At 39.8% G+C, this 15,469-nt stretch overlaps 1 protein-coding gene across 2 annotated transcripts in view; it reads left to right on the top strand.

The window, feature by feature from the left end:
- The window catches only part of HACD1 (3-hydroxyacyl-CoA dehydratase 1), a 414,828-nt gene that overhangs the window by 364,704 nt on the left and 34,655 nt on the right, over positions 1-15,469 (top strand). The window lies entirely within an intron of this gene.

The following is a 15,469-nucleotide window of genomic DNA, read 5'->3' as shown; positions in this document are numbered from 1 at the left end:
TTTAAACCAAAAATTTCATTGCCGAGAATCATTTCTGAGGCTCCTCAGAGTGATAAGCATTATCGTCACTCTGTCTCCATTACCATAGCAACCTGGGAGTGTCTGTTTCTGTTAGTGTGTCTGTGTACTGCATACCAGAGGCTCGTGATGCACCTGAAGCAAAGCTTCACTTCACTGTAACTTCAAGTCTAAATTCCCTCCCTTTCAACGAGGCAGCAGCCAGGAAAAGAATGGAGATCAAACAGATAAAAAAGACAAACTCCCAACAAGCTGCCACAACAAAAGATAACACATTCTCCCAGCCTTCCCACCTCTCACTCAGCAGATGTATAAACAAACTATTCTCTGTCAAAATATACCAAATCACAGTTTTATACACCCCCTTCCCCTGGATCCAGGCTAAAACACCAAATGTCTCTTCCTAATACACAAGCATCAGTAAACCTCGATCACAAGCCACAACCCACAACTTCCTGGAGACAAAAATGGCAACATACAACAGCTGCCAGACACAGGTGCATCCACACACACCATGTCAGGCTTAATCAAACAGCACTCGAAGCTATAATTCCTGCCATAATTTGATATTAACTATGTTTAGACAGAATGATAATGACATTTGTACTAGGCTGCATCCACGCACACCATATCAAGATTGATCAAACAGCCCTTGAAGCTATGATACCTGCCATAATTGATATTAACTATGTTTAGACAGAATAATAATGACATTTGTACTAGCTGCAAGACACAGCTGAATCCACGCACACCATATCAGGATTGATGAAACAGCACTCGTAGCTGTGATACCTGCCATAATTGATATTGACTATATTTAGACAGAACAATGATGACATTTGTACTAAGAGCTTGCTACTATTATTTAACCAGGATATACATGGCATTTCTAAACCATACTTTAATTGAAGAAGGCATTAGTCTCCATGACAGCATTTTTTTAAAACACTCTACTGTTACTGCTATTATATATGATGTTAATTTGTTACATTTGAGTCTGAAGTCTGATGAATGGTACCTTGTTAAATTAGTTAATTAATTACTTAAATTATTATAAGTAAAATCAATGAAAAATGAACAAGATAAGTATTCATTGAGTTCAAGTAGGGGAATAGACACTTTTATGTTTGTATTATATGTTGCTTTGTTTGGCTTATATATATAATATAAATAGTAACCCATCTTGACCTTTGTTTGTAAAGATTTATTGGACTCTTTGAGCATTCTGAATAAATCATTACTGTTTCTCAGTTGTTTAAGAACCCCTCCTTTTTTTAAATAAAAACAGATGACAAGTGATGTACCATATCAGTTGATACTTTGAGAAATGTAGTTGTAAGAGTTATTTTTGGGGGCAGCTATCTTGGAATCAGTTTTTCATTTCTTCTGTCTTGCATCAGTCCAAGGATTTGTTTCTTTTATTCTTTTAAGAGTAGGAACCCAGCCACGAGGGATGCACAAGATAGTACATTTCTTTGTGCCGGTCCCAAGCCCGGATAAATGGGGAGGGTTGCATCAGGAAGGGCATCCGGTGTAAAATTTTGCCAAATCATACATGCGGACAACAGTACAGATATACATACTGGATCGGTCGAGGCCTGGGTTAACAACGACCTCCACCAGTACTGTTGGCCAACAGGGTGCTGGCGGAAATTAGGCTACTGTTGGCCGAAGGAGGAGAACAGGGGGAAGGCATGTCCGAAGGCAGGTAAAGGCTAGGACTGTGGTAGTGAGGGTCAGAACTTTGAATGTTGGCAAAATGACCGGTATAGGGAGAGAGCTAGCTGATATGATGGACAGAAGGAAGGTTGGTATATTGTGTGTAAAAGAGACCAGATGGAAGGGGAGCAAGGCTAGGTGTATCGGAGGTGGGTACAAATTGTTTTATCATGGTGTGGATGGGAGGAGAAATGACATAGGGGTTATCCTGAAGGAACAGTTTGCTAAGAGTGTTTTGGAGGTGAAAAGAGTGTCAGATAGAGTGATGTTTATGAAGCTGGAAATTGATGGTGTAATGATGAATGTTGTTAGTGCATATGCTCCACAAGTTGGGTGTGCGATGGATGAGAAAGAAAAATTTTGGAGTGAGTTGGATGAAGTGGTGATAACTGTACCCAAGGGTGAGAGAGTGGTGATTGGAGCAGATTTCAATGGACATGTTGGTGAAGGGAACAGAGGGGGTGAGGAAGTGATGAGTAGGTATCATGTTAAGCAAAGGAATGCAGAAGGTCAGATGGTAGTGGATTTTGTGAAAAGGATGGACATGGCTTTGCTGAATACGTGTATTTTAAGAAGAGGGAGGAGCATAGGGTGACATACAAGAGTGGAGGAAGATGCACACAGGTGGATTATATCTTATGTAGAAGGGCCAGTCTGAAGGAGATTGGAGACTGTAAAGTGGTGGCAGGGGAAAGTGTAGTTAGGCAGCATAGGATGGTGGTTTGTAGGATGACACTGATGATCAAGAAGAGGAGGAAAAGTGTGAGGTCAGCACCAAGAATCAAATGGTGGAAATTGAAAAAGGGTAATTGTGAGGTGGAGTTCAGGGAAGAGTTAAGACAGGCACTGGGTGGCAGTGAAGAGTTACCGAATAGCTGGGTAACTACAGCAGAACTAGTAAGGGAGATGGCTAGAAATGTGCTTGGTGTGACATCTGGAAAGAGGAAGGAGGACAAGGAGACCTGTTGGTGGAATGAGGAAGTACAGGAGAGTATACAGAGAAAGAGGTTAGTGAAGAAGAAGTGGGATTGTCAGACAGATGAAGAAAGTAGACAGGAGTATAAGGAGATGAGGTGCATGGCAAAGAGAGAGGTGGCGAAGGCTAAGGATAAGGCATATGAAGAGTTGTATAAATGGTTGGACACTAAGGAGGGAGAAAAGGACCTGTACTGATTGGCTAAACAGAGGGAGCGAGCTAGTAAAGATGTGCAGCAGGTAAGGGTGATAAAGGATAATGAGGGAAACATACAAGCAAGGAGAGTGTGTTGAGGAGATGGAAAGAGTACTTTGAGGGGCTGATGAATGAAGAGAATGAGAAGGAGAGAAGGTTGGATGATGTAGGGATAGTGAATCATGAAGTGCAGCAGATTAGCAAGGAGGAAGTAAGGATAGCTATGAAGAGGATGAAGAATGGAAAGGTTGTTGGTCCAGATGACATACCTGCAGAAGCATGGAGGTGTTTAGGTGAAATGGCAGTGGAGTTTTTAACTAGATTGTTTAATGAAATCTTGGAAAGTGAGAGGATGCCTGAGGAATGGAGAAAAAGTGTTTTGGTACCGATTTTTAAGAATAAGGGTGATGTGCTGAGCTGTAGTAAATACAGAGGGATTAAATTAATTAGTCACAGCATGAAGTTATGGGAAAGAGTACTGGAAGCAAGGTTAAGAAGGGACGTGATGATTAGTGATCAGCAGTATGGTTTCATGCTAGGAAAGAGCACTACAGATGCGATGTTTGCTCTGAGAATGTTGATGGAGAAGTACAGAGAAGGTCAGAAGGAGTTGCATTGTGTCTTTGTAGACTTAGAGAAAGCATATGACAGGGTGCCTAGAGAGGAGTTGTGGTATTGTATGATGAAGTCGGGAGTGTCAGAGAAGTATGTAAGAGTGGTACAGGATATGTATGAGGGTAGTTTGATGGTGGTGAGGTCTGCGGTGGGAGTGACGGATGCATTTAAGGTGGAGGTGGGATTACATCAAGGATCAGCTTTGAGCCCTTTCTTATTTGTAATAGTGATGGACAGGTTGACAGATGAGATCAGACAGGAGTCCCCGTAGACTATGATGTTTGCAGATGACATTGTGATCTGTAGTGAGAGTATGAAACAGGTGGAGGAGACCCTGGAGAGGTGGAGATATGCTCTAGAGAGAAGAGGATTGAAGGTCAGCAGAACTAAGACAGAATATATATGTGTGAATGAGAGGGAGGATAGAGTAATGGTGAGGATGCAGGGAGTAGAGGTGGTGAAGGTGGATGAGTTTAAATACTTGGGATCAGCAGTTCAGGGTAATGGTGAGTGTGGAAGAGAGATGAAGAAGAGAGTACAGGCAGGATGGAGTGGGTGGAGAAGAGTGACAGGAGGGATTTGTGACATATGAGTACCAGTAAGAGTGAAAGGGAAGGTCTACAAGAGGGTAGTGAGACCAGCTATATTATATGGGTTGGAGATAGTGGCATTGACAAAAAGGCAGGAGTCAGAGCCGGACGTGGCAGAGTTAAAGATGTTAAAATTTGCACTGGGTGTGACAGGATTACGAATAAGTATATTAGAGAGTCAGCCCAGGTTGGAAGGTTTGGAGACAAAGCCAGAGAGGAAAGATTACACTGGTTTGGATATGTGCTGAGGGGGGATGCAGAGTATATTGGGAAAAGATGCTTAGGATGAAGCTGCCAGGTAACAGGAAAAGAGGAAGGCCTAAGATAAGGTTTATGGATGTGGTGAGAGAGGACATTCAGGTGGTTGGTGTGACAGAGCAAGATGCAGAGGACAGGAAGAAATGGAAACAGATGATCTGCTGTGGCGACCCCTAATGGGAGCAGTTGAAAGAAGAAGATTCTTTTAAGAGTAGGGGCCATCCATTCCATTTCTTCTGCGATAGACACTATATTGATGAATATAGTAGCTTCTTCTAAGTCATTAAAGGTTCTCATCTCATTGGCAAAAAGTATTTTATCTTGGCTGGAAAGGCCAGCTGTGCTTTAATGTTGTTTTGTTTCAACAGATTTATTATTGGTCAGACTTTCTTCCTTTGTTCTAGCATTCTGGAAGAATAATCACTGTCAAACCTTATCAGGCTTTGATTGTATTTTAAGGGTGATTTTCTCCAAGCAGATTTTAATATTAGTTCCTTGTCCAGAAATTAAAGAAATTTTATAACTATGGATCAAGGACTAGGTGGAGTATTTGTTGAGTTAGAAGCAGGTTTCCTCAGTGCTCTATGCGCCTTTCAATTCCAAACAAAAGTCCCTCTTTCAAGTCTAAAAATTCAGGAATCCAGGTTGTTAAGAATGAAATAATGTCTTCTCCTTCAGTGTTTTCAGGTAGACCAATGATCTTTATGTTGTTTCTCCTTTTCCTGTTTTCTAAGTCATCTATTTTGTTAAGCAGCCATGTATTCTGTTTAAGCATTAATTCTTTTTGGAGTTCTTCCTCTTTGAGTCTCCCTTCAATGTCATTTAGATTTGTCTCTATATTTGTTATTTTTGAATGGTGTTGCTGTAATAGTTCCTTAAGAGTACCAGTCTGTTTTTGAGAATTTAGTTTGAGGTTTTCTAAGCCATTTTTAAAGCCATTGTTCTTCAAAGATAGCCACGTAAGGCAGATGTCATCAATTGCAGTTCTTTTTTCAAAGCAGCATCTGGATGAGAATTCCTTGAGTTGTTCATATTCAGTGACTCAATATATCTCCAAGTTACTTGATAGGAACATTTTTGTATAGCTCCACCAAAACTGATATTTATGTAGTTTAGTAGTTTATAGATTTCTGATGTTTTAAAGTTGAAAATAATAAAATGTTCCTATATTATTATACTAGTTTATGGAGTTCTCAAAATTCACTGCTCTCAGTTGGCCATCTAGGCTCTGCCACCCATAAAGCAAATTTCTCATCCTCTCAGCAACTGACTCTTGGAGAAAGCTACCAAATCAGATACTTTTCAAAATTCTAGTACTTTTGATTTAGTGAGGTCACAAAAATAAGACTACATGAATTAGCTTTTATTTTCTGAAAAAAAGGTCTTTAATTGCAATGGATGTCATTATTTATTCATGATAATCCAACTTCTTTTTCAAAAAGCATTACAGATTACAGATTGCAGTATGTCAGATCAAAATTATAAGCCAAAGTTAGGGGCAGTTGTGGGGTACGCTGATAAGCGATCCAACACACCTCATCTGTTCTACACTGCAACTACCCCAAATCAGACAGGCATGTACATATTTCATGACACATACATTGAAACAGTACCAGCAGCTGTACCAGTGACACCATACCTGAAACACTGCACTCAAACAATGTACTGACAGACACAGGGCAACGTATATATCTCAATCAAGCAATGATGAAATCTCTAGGAACCACATTGAGCACAATTTTACTCTTTATCTCCAATTCACATTGCATAAACATATTTACACTACACTTACAAAAGCACACCTTCAGCCACCCACTCATACACACCTAAACCCACACAACATACCTGTCAACTTTGAGGTTTTTCCCACTACTCTGCAAAAAAATGCTGTAATGGCTTTGGCAAATGAAAATGATTGATGGATGTTAGCTCAGGATTCCCATCCCTAGTCACTTCACTGCACTTACACTGCAAACACATGGGCAGGACTGCAAAACCATGATGCAATGGCCAGATTTTCGCAAAACAGTATCATATGGTTAATGTGGGCAAAACCGTTTGTTCAATGTCAATACACTTGCCTCCAAACCCAGTCTTATGACACCTGCTACCCATCACTTTTGTCAGTACTTGTCAGTTCACGGCTAAAACTCTTGCTGTCCATTACATTTTGACTAGCAGAAACACACACACACACACACACACAACATTTGTTGAACAGTGGGCCTTTGAGGTGCAAAAACTATTGGCACACATTAGCTCAAGACACCCCACAGATGTTGCAGCAAGCCCGCTGCACTGACACCACTATCCCGAAGTAAAGCTTCAAACCAGTGTCTGTCTAGATTTGCTCCACAGTTCTCTTGCTCCAGATATGCAATACTTGCACAAACAAGCACACAGATCCAGAATGCCACATGACCACGATGCAGTGGCCAGTTCTCTACAAAACAATGTTGCATGTTACTGTGCCCAAATCAACTGCTGTTTTCTCTGTCCATGACTGCAAACCCAGTATAGTGACATGTTCATCTCCTGCTCAGCCATCTTTCAATCCACAGTTGCAAAATCATTGCATATTAAACTTTTACCCTCCACACATACACACACACACACACACACACACACACACACACACACATATGCACACGCACACGCACACACACACACACACACACACACATTATATATATAAATATATATATATATATATATATATATATATATATATATATATATATATACTATGTAGTGGTGAAGATTTCTGCTTCCCTACCTCTCCAAAAAGCAGTGCTACAATGTCTCTGGGGGACACAAGCCATCAATGTCAGCTTATTACCCCCACCTATTGCAGAAAGCCAACCACACAGACATAACACTCTCTATCTTTCCTGACCTGTTCTCCATTACACCATATAAACCCTGCATGCAAGCGCACGTGCACACACACACACACACACACACACACACACACACACACACACACACACACACACACACACACACACACACACACACACACACACACCTAGGGCCAATTTAGAGTGCCAAATCTGCCTATAGCATGTCTTTGGTATGCATTGGTGAAGCCTAGTGCTTTGCTCATCTATCCACAAAGCAGTGCCACAATATCAATATACAAAAGCCACTGACAATGGTCAGTCTCCCTCTCCTGTTGCAGGAAGCCTACTGCACTGACATATCTGTCCCACTAGTAGGGCAGCAAGCAGATGTCATTCCTCATTAGAACCAAAGAGTAAAAAAGGTCATACAGACAAACTAATTAGTAAAAACAGTTTGGATTTATTGGCCTGAATGCATCCACAAAGACTTAAAAAAAAAAAATTAAAAACCCATGGACATTCAGAAGCCATATAGCTGAAACACCTGATGTCCTTATGGAGCCATTTAAATATATCCTATAGGCATTTGTTATCAGAGGTTTAAGGTATCACACAGTGAAAACTCTAGCTTGGCAAGGGTTTCTTGTATTTTTTTCCCTTCCTTATTAGTTCTCTACTGCACCATATACACCATGCAGGAACACACACACACTTGCTCACCCCCACACACACTTGCACACACGCTTGCTCACCTGCCCCCCACCACATACCCGTGAATTGTGCTGCTTGCTTTCCTCTTCACTCCACAGAAGTGTTGCACTGGCTATGGGGACCAAAGTTGTTGACTATGCCAGCTCAAGACCACTCCCCAGCTATTGCAGGAAGACTGCTGTACTAACACCACTCTCTATACAGGACAGTAGCAATCTATTATCACTAAAGTTCTGCTGCATGCACATACATTTTACAAAGACACCCTTAGAAACACTAAGCTATCTAATACACTCACAGAACTATATATTTATATATTACAGAGAAAGAAGCGCATGCACACACAAACACACACTCACATACACAAATATATAGCTGTAGATCTCATATAAAATATATATTAAGCAATGTGCATATTATGGACATGCATTAATTAATCAAATATCCATATCAGTTCCAGTGAAATGCATAGGAACTGGTAATCTGGATGTATGTATACAGAATGCCTGAGCTTGTCTCCCTTTCCCCTTCCTCTATACTGTTCCCATGTTTGTCCTCCTCTTCACTTGTTTTCATTTATACAGTTGTAATTACACAAATGACCTCTTCCCTTGATGTTCTCACTCTATATACCAGTATAGTACCAACTCTGTACTCATCCCTCATCAGACCCATTATAAGGTACAATGCCCCGTTTGGCATATACCTCGCAAGACATCTACAACAACTAGAAAGGCCAAATAAATACCTCACTAAGACGATTACCAGCCTCAAATAGATGCCAAATGCAGACCGTCTCAAAAAACTCCAGCTCTACTCCATCACTTATTGACTGCTCAGAGGCAACCGCTGCCTAACATACAAAGCCATGTCAAACCCAGATCTGTTGGACATGCTACACTTAAAGAAACCCCAATTCCTCTAAGCCACATGTTCCAGGGACCTAAATCTTGGCACCACAATAAACAGAACATGCTGGAGGGATAGATTCCTGTCCCAGAGACTTCCCATGCTCTGAAACAGACTACCCATTCATGTCAAGCAAAGCTCCTCATTAGCCCTCTTTAAGAAAAATCTTGACAATTGGATGGCAAATAGGAAATTCACCCTGGGGATCACTTCTGTGGCTCTGCTAGACAGGGGCACAGGAAAATAACTTTCTTGGGTGGCGAAAGCCAGGAAACATTTTTGGCTAGGCTTATATAGGCCCTAGGGCCGATAGCCTAGTACCTATCTATGAATGAATGAATGAAAAAAAAAAAAACACTAACAACTGTTTTGCATTTTTCTTTGCATTGTATTCCAAAAATGAAAAGATCAAAACAGTTCCCTATAAAATAATTGACCTCTTATATGAGCATAACCCACATGCTCAAGCTGAAAAGTTTAAAAATTAGCATCAAATGTTAAAGAGAAAGGGACTTGTACTGTATGGGAACACAGCACAGCCAGGACTGGGGTATTTCTCCATTTCCCCAACTGTGGTACAATATCAGAGTTGGTATATATAATTAGCAGGAGGTGTGGAGGTGCATGGGGGCTTGCCCCCTGCAAAAACAAGTGTTTCACTTATTTTGGTGTTTGATGTACACACACATTATGTATCTAGCTATACACACATATACACACATATACACACACACACACACACACACACACACACACACACACACACACACACACACACACACACACACACACACACACACACACACACACTATATGGTAAACAAAAATAATTGTTGCTGGATTCCAATTGCTTACCCTTTTGAGAGAATGGCGATTCACCGTACACAATACGGACACCAAACCTGACATGTACTTGTGATGACTGTACAATGATAATACTGTAAAGCACTGTACATTATCTATCTACTTTTTCTTACCACACCTGCTGTCCATATTACCTGCTCTCTATGTACTACTACAAGCAATACCTGTATTACATGCATCTCTGCATTATTCACTATATAATGGTTTATAGATCTGCGCGCGGGAAACAGTATTATTTCAAATTTGGATGGATCTATTCTGCAATCTGCAGTCCAGTGTGAAATCTCTTATCTGCAATGACGAGAGTGAACTGGGAAGTCCAGGGTTCATAGGAAACATGTATCTGTGATGAGCGGGAACTGAATGAATAGGAAACGTTTTTTATTTTGATGCAAACAGTATTGTATTGTTCAAGTGGATCTATCTGCTGTTCTACATGTTTTTTTTTATTTATTTCGCTGCAAACTAAGGAACTGTGTGTGTGTGTGTGTGTGTGTGTGTGTGTGTGTGTGTGTGTGTGTGTGTGTGTGTGTGTGTGTGTGTGTGTGACTAGCAACCATTTCAGGACTACACATGATTTGTAAAGCCTCTGAGTCTGTGTTCGGGCTTCCATTGGTGAAATAGCACAGTCAGCAAACCATATTTTAAGTCTTGACTTCTAAACAAAATTGGGTAACAAGGTCTGCATTGTTTCATTCTCAGCAGTTTGCAACACTGCTTTCTCATTAAGGAGATTTTTGCAGTATCATAAGTCATCATGTAGTTTAGGGTTGGCTAGGATTCTGGGAGTTGGGCATTTACTGATAAAGCAGGACAGCAGCTCACAGACCAACAATAAATGGGGTTGTATTAAAAATAAGCTTTCATCCTGTTCCCTAGACTTGGCCATGAAGCATTAACAGTGGACAGAAAATTGTTTTCAATCGGATTAATTTTGTTGTTTGGATAGAGCTCATTTAGCCAGCAGGCCTCTTTCAAGGATAATGTGAGACATCACATTCCAAGCATAGATTTGGGTCTGTGAGTGATAATGGCTTTACAGGAGCAGATGTTAAAATGTAGTGTACGTCTCAAAAATCAGTTACTGTTCATGCTTGTTTGTATAGAGAACATAGGAATGGAACTGCCACTCTTGAGTTTATGGTAACTACAATGATTAGTAGCACAATGCTGTGCATCTCAGAACTTGCTGAAGAAGGCTTGATCAGATACTGGAGTATTGGGGAGTTAATAATGCAGAGCTGATAAAGAGCAACACTGTAGACAAGTACAACCAAGCATGAGTCAGATGTACATTCCAGGTGGCAGAATAGCATGGAGTTTATGCAATTAAATGCCTCCCAAAGGGGAGGATATACTAGTGATATAAGGGGGAAGAGTGTAGAGAAGGTTAATTGCATAAGTGGATGGGGGAGGAGGAAAACCAGAGATGAAAAGCAGGACATACTGATTTAATACTGTCAGTGCTGCAGCTTTATCTCTATGACAAAACAGAAAAAGGGGAAATTAGGCAGTGGTGTAGTAAAATGATTCATTTGCAGGAGCATACTTGTCCATTAGATCAGGTCTGCATATCTCTGAAAAAAATTATGGCAACATTCCACTGAGGAAAACAACTAAGGGTAGCAGGGGTGAGTTTCTTAGGGGAAGGTCATTAAATCATTACTTTTTAATTTAAAGAAATAAGTACAGGTTTTATATTATTCTTTTATTTTTTATGTTTGGTTACACTTAATGGAAACATGAAACCTACCTGTGCATTCCATATTTGTGGTTCAGTGTTAAAGGTGGATGTTTTCACATGATATTACCAAAAATTATGAACATTGGTACAACTAAGGCCTTGTATTTTTCACTGTTCCTTCAAGCTCTGCAGATGAGTCAGTATGAAACATAGCATGTATTCAGTTGAAAGCCAACTTGTCTGCTTTTTCTAATGAGAGGTTTACCATCACTTTCTGACAAGCTTTTATTGGGGAGGGGCAGCACTGAAGTGACCTTGTCTTCAAAATGGTCATTCAGAGATTTATTTTGCTACCGTACATATGTTGAAAAATGTTTTAATAACAGACACAAGAAACAATGACATACTATATTAAAATCATACCCCATTGATAATTCTGTTGTAGAACTTAGCCTGCATAAAGTATTTTGCACTATAATTAGAAAACCAGCAACATAAATGTTGTTTAGCAAGATCTTTCACCAGCCAGTTCAGATCAATTCTGAAGAATTCACTTATTTGGCAAGACTGCCAGGAAAATGTCTGGATATGGAGCATCTGCATTCCAGTTGCAGATTACATTATAACAGTTTAAAAATGTGATTTTTAATATTTTAAAGATAATCATAAAATTCTTCCTAAGCATGAATGCTGTATGTTACTCATAAAAAGAATACAAAAGTAAACTGCATGTCCTGTGAAGATCACCTCAAAGCCCTATTTCTATATTCTGTTTCCTACAGACTGAGAGGTGATCTGTGCCTGGCATACAAGGCATCCTTGGATCCCACTCTGATGGACCTTGTTGGGTATCTGCAAAACAAACAGCACCAGAATTACTTGACCTAGGGATTTGACACATTAGAGGGACAGGTATATGTCTTAGAGAATTCCCCTTTTCTGGAACAGGTTTCCCATCTGTGTGAAGCAGAGCTTTTCCCTAACTCTATTCAAGAGAAACCTGGACTAGTGCATAGAAGTCAGAAATGCATCCCAGGTCTAGCACCTGTATCTCTAATGGAGAGAGGCAGCCTGACACTATGTTTCTTGTTTTGTGTGCAAGGGGCCAATAATTTGAAAACAGCCCAAAGGTAGTCTTTATCCATTACTGGCCAGATGCATTTTCTTTGGTTGTGGTGTGGGTTTCAATGCTGTTTCAATGAATGTGAGTTTCAAGGGCAGAGAAGTTTTAATGCCAAGTCTGTTTTCATTGTGAAACAGTATTGCTTTGTTTAGCAGCTTTGTTTAATGTTTTGCATTGTGCTATGAAATGTAAAATAAAATCCAAATAATCATTGTAGAAGTAAAGCAGTATGCACACATTAGTGTTTATGGTAAATGGGGCTAAATAGACAGGTAATGGGACATTGGAATGGGTGCAGGGGGACTCTGGTGCCATATTCCTGTTGTCTGCTCTTCAGTTTGCATTTGAAAGTTGGTATCCCACAATTCCAACGGAGTGGGCAGGGTTACATAATTATGTATGTAAATTTGATGTTAATCAGCGTACAGATTTGTACCTATTTTTTCATGGGGCTTGACCAGATTTCTGATGTTTCCAAGTTAAGAGGTATGATGACTACAGAAAGCATAAAGTGTGAAGGGAATTGAATAACAATGGACCTGACTGCTTATGATAAAAAGGGAGTAGCACTGCAGGAAGCGTCAGTATTACCTTCTGAAAGGAGACTCTAGACATCTGGTCTCAAAAGTAAGTGAATGTCCCAGTGTTTAGAAATTTAGACAATGGAAAAGCTGTGACAAAAAGTAATGTGCTAGTAGTTATGCCGCAGTTAGCCATGGCCTCTGCAGCTATCTAATTACTTGTCATACATTGTAATTCAAAGAAAAGAAAAAAAGAACATAACCACGGTGGGATATGTAGAGCATCAGAAATACAAGCTCTTTTGTCAGCTTCTAGCATTCTAAAAGGATCCAACTTGTCCAAGAAAAGCATTACCTCCCAGTTTAAATTTTTATATACCAACAAGGTTGGCTGTATCTTCTCAACCCTCACCAGCAATAAGGAATAAAAGATTTTTTTCACTGATCTTAGTAATAAAAAGTACAGTTGTGTAATTAAACTTACCATAACAGTATATGTTTGATCACTGCTGCAGTAGTCTTAGCTATATGGATCATATCCTGCTAACAGATGGCCATCTTCCAAAGCTTTGGAGCACCTTACACATGCCCAAACTGTTAGTCAGCTTGGGCTGCACTGAATAAAAGACAGGTTTGATGTCAAGCCCTTCAGAGGTTTCATGCCAACAGAGACAGGGTTGTTAAAGCCCTGGAAAGGGTAGTGCTACAAAAATAAAACTAATTGTCTATAGCCTGGCATAAAAAAATATCCAAAAATAAAGGGGGTGGGGGTGGAGAGATCATGAGAACATCTACTACTGTTATGGTAAGTTAAGTTTGCTTACTTATACAACTGTACTATGTCCTATGTCCTGTACTATGTACTATGTCCATGATTAGGATCACTGCTGCAGTAGCCTAAGCTGTACTCGTAGATTACCATAGCTTGAAAAGAATGAGAGGAGGATGGGTGAGGGTTCAGGAGTCCCTGAAGAAGGTGTTACTGCTCAATGCTAGGAACCTTAACAAGCAACTCCACAACCTACAAGCTCTGTGGAGAATACAGACATCTGTGTCATTCCAGAGAGAGACATGGTTTAAAGCCACAGAATGTACTCTTATCAGTGCAAGGCTACAGTGCCTTAGACACATTTAGACCATCAGCCACAACAGACAGGGATAAAAGTTGGAAGTGTCTCACTCTACATTAGTAACAAGTATTCCTCAATGTTGGCTTAAACAGGCTGATACCCTGGAGTTCATCCACATGCAAATAACCTTAGGCAAAGTCCCTTACCATACCTCAGCAAGCTATAGGTCATCATCTATGTCACAAGAATCCCACAACTCTTATCTACACCTACTGGAGGCACTCTCCATCCAACCAAACACTCTCATCATGGAAGATTTTACCTACTCCTCTATATACACTACATCCAAATTGCAGGTATGTTTCCTGGACTTTATTAATGATTAGATAGTGTGCACTTCAACCACAGGTTCAAACATACTGGACCTACTTGTGACTAATATGGGAGAGTGCTGCACCAACCTGTGTCACATCCTCATTGGTGAGGTTGGATCACAAAGCTGTCTGATTCAAAATTTAAATCAACTTGGAAAACACAACAAAAACTGCTACAATTTAAAATGATCAAACACAAATCCCCTGAATCTGGATAAAGTAACCAACAATAAAAGTATAATGTTCCAAAAAAGCCACCAACTCGTTGGAATACACACGGCAAAACAACACTTTAATAAAAAATAGTAAAAATATATAAAACATGTGAGCGCTTTCACAGAGTCCTCTCTGCTTCCTCAGACATACTACAGTAACTGCTGCTCTTGTTTAAATAATGATACATCTGTGTCAAATCCAATCAGTTTGCAGTATCCTGAAAATAAAAATTTAAAAAGACATACACTATATAAACAATCAAATCATATAAATAATGGACTAAAAATGTATGTAAAAAACTGTAAAAGCTTGCTCTATAGAGTTAGATAGTGTTAAAACTGTAGAATATATGTATAGATGTTAAAAGATGTGACCAAACATAATACTGTTTCAAAGCCCTGTTCCTGAGAAAAGGTTTCAGTGAAACCTTATTATTTAGTCCAGGTGGTCTGTCAGCCTGAAATGTAATTATCCATTCTTGTTCTGAGGCTTCAGTCTTATTGTTCATGTTCCCACCTCTTTTATTTTCTTGTATAATGTGTAACACTAGAAATTTGAAGGTGTGTGTGGCTCCCTCCTTTATAACATGCATTGCTAATGCACTTGTCTCTTTTTTATTTTTAATGTCCCTTACATGTTCTAGGACTCTATCTTTGAGCAGCCAATTAGTTTTGCCCACATAGTAGGCTGGGCATTTTGTACAGAGACCAATATACTATTCTTACTTACAATTCAAAATTATTCTAAAGCAAACTACATCCTATTAAGTGACAGTTTGTCAAA

The sequence above is a fragment of the Protopterus annectens genome, chromosome 3.part1 (assembly GCF_019279795.1).
Source record: "Protopterus annectens isolate FY-2018-M chromosome 3.part1, PAN1.0, whole genome shotgun sequence".
Classification (NCBI taxonomy): Eukaryota; Metazoa; Chordata; order Ceratodontiformes; family Protopteridae; genus Protopterus; species Protopterus annectens.
The sequence above is the reverse complement of the archived record's forward strand: the minus strand, read 5'-3'. Positions and strand labels throughout refer to the sequence as shown.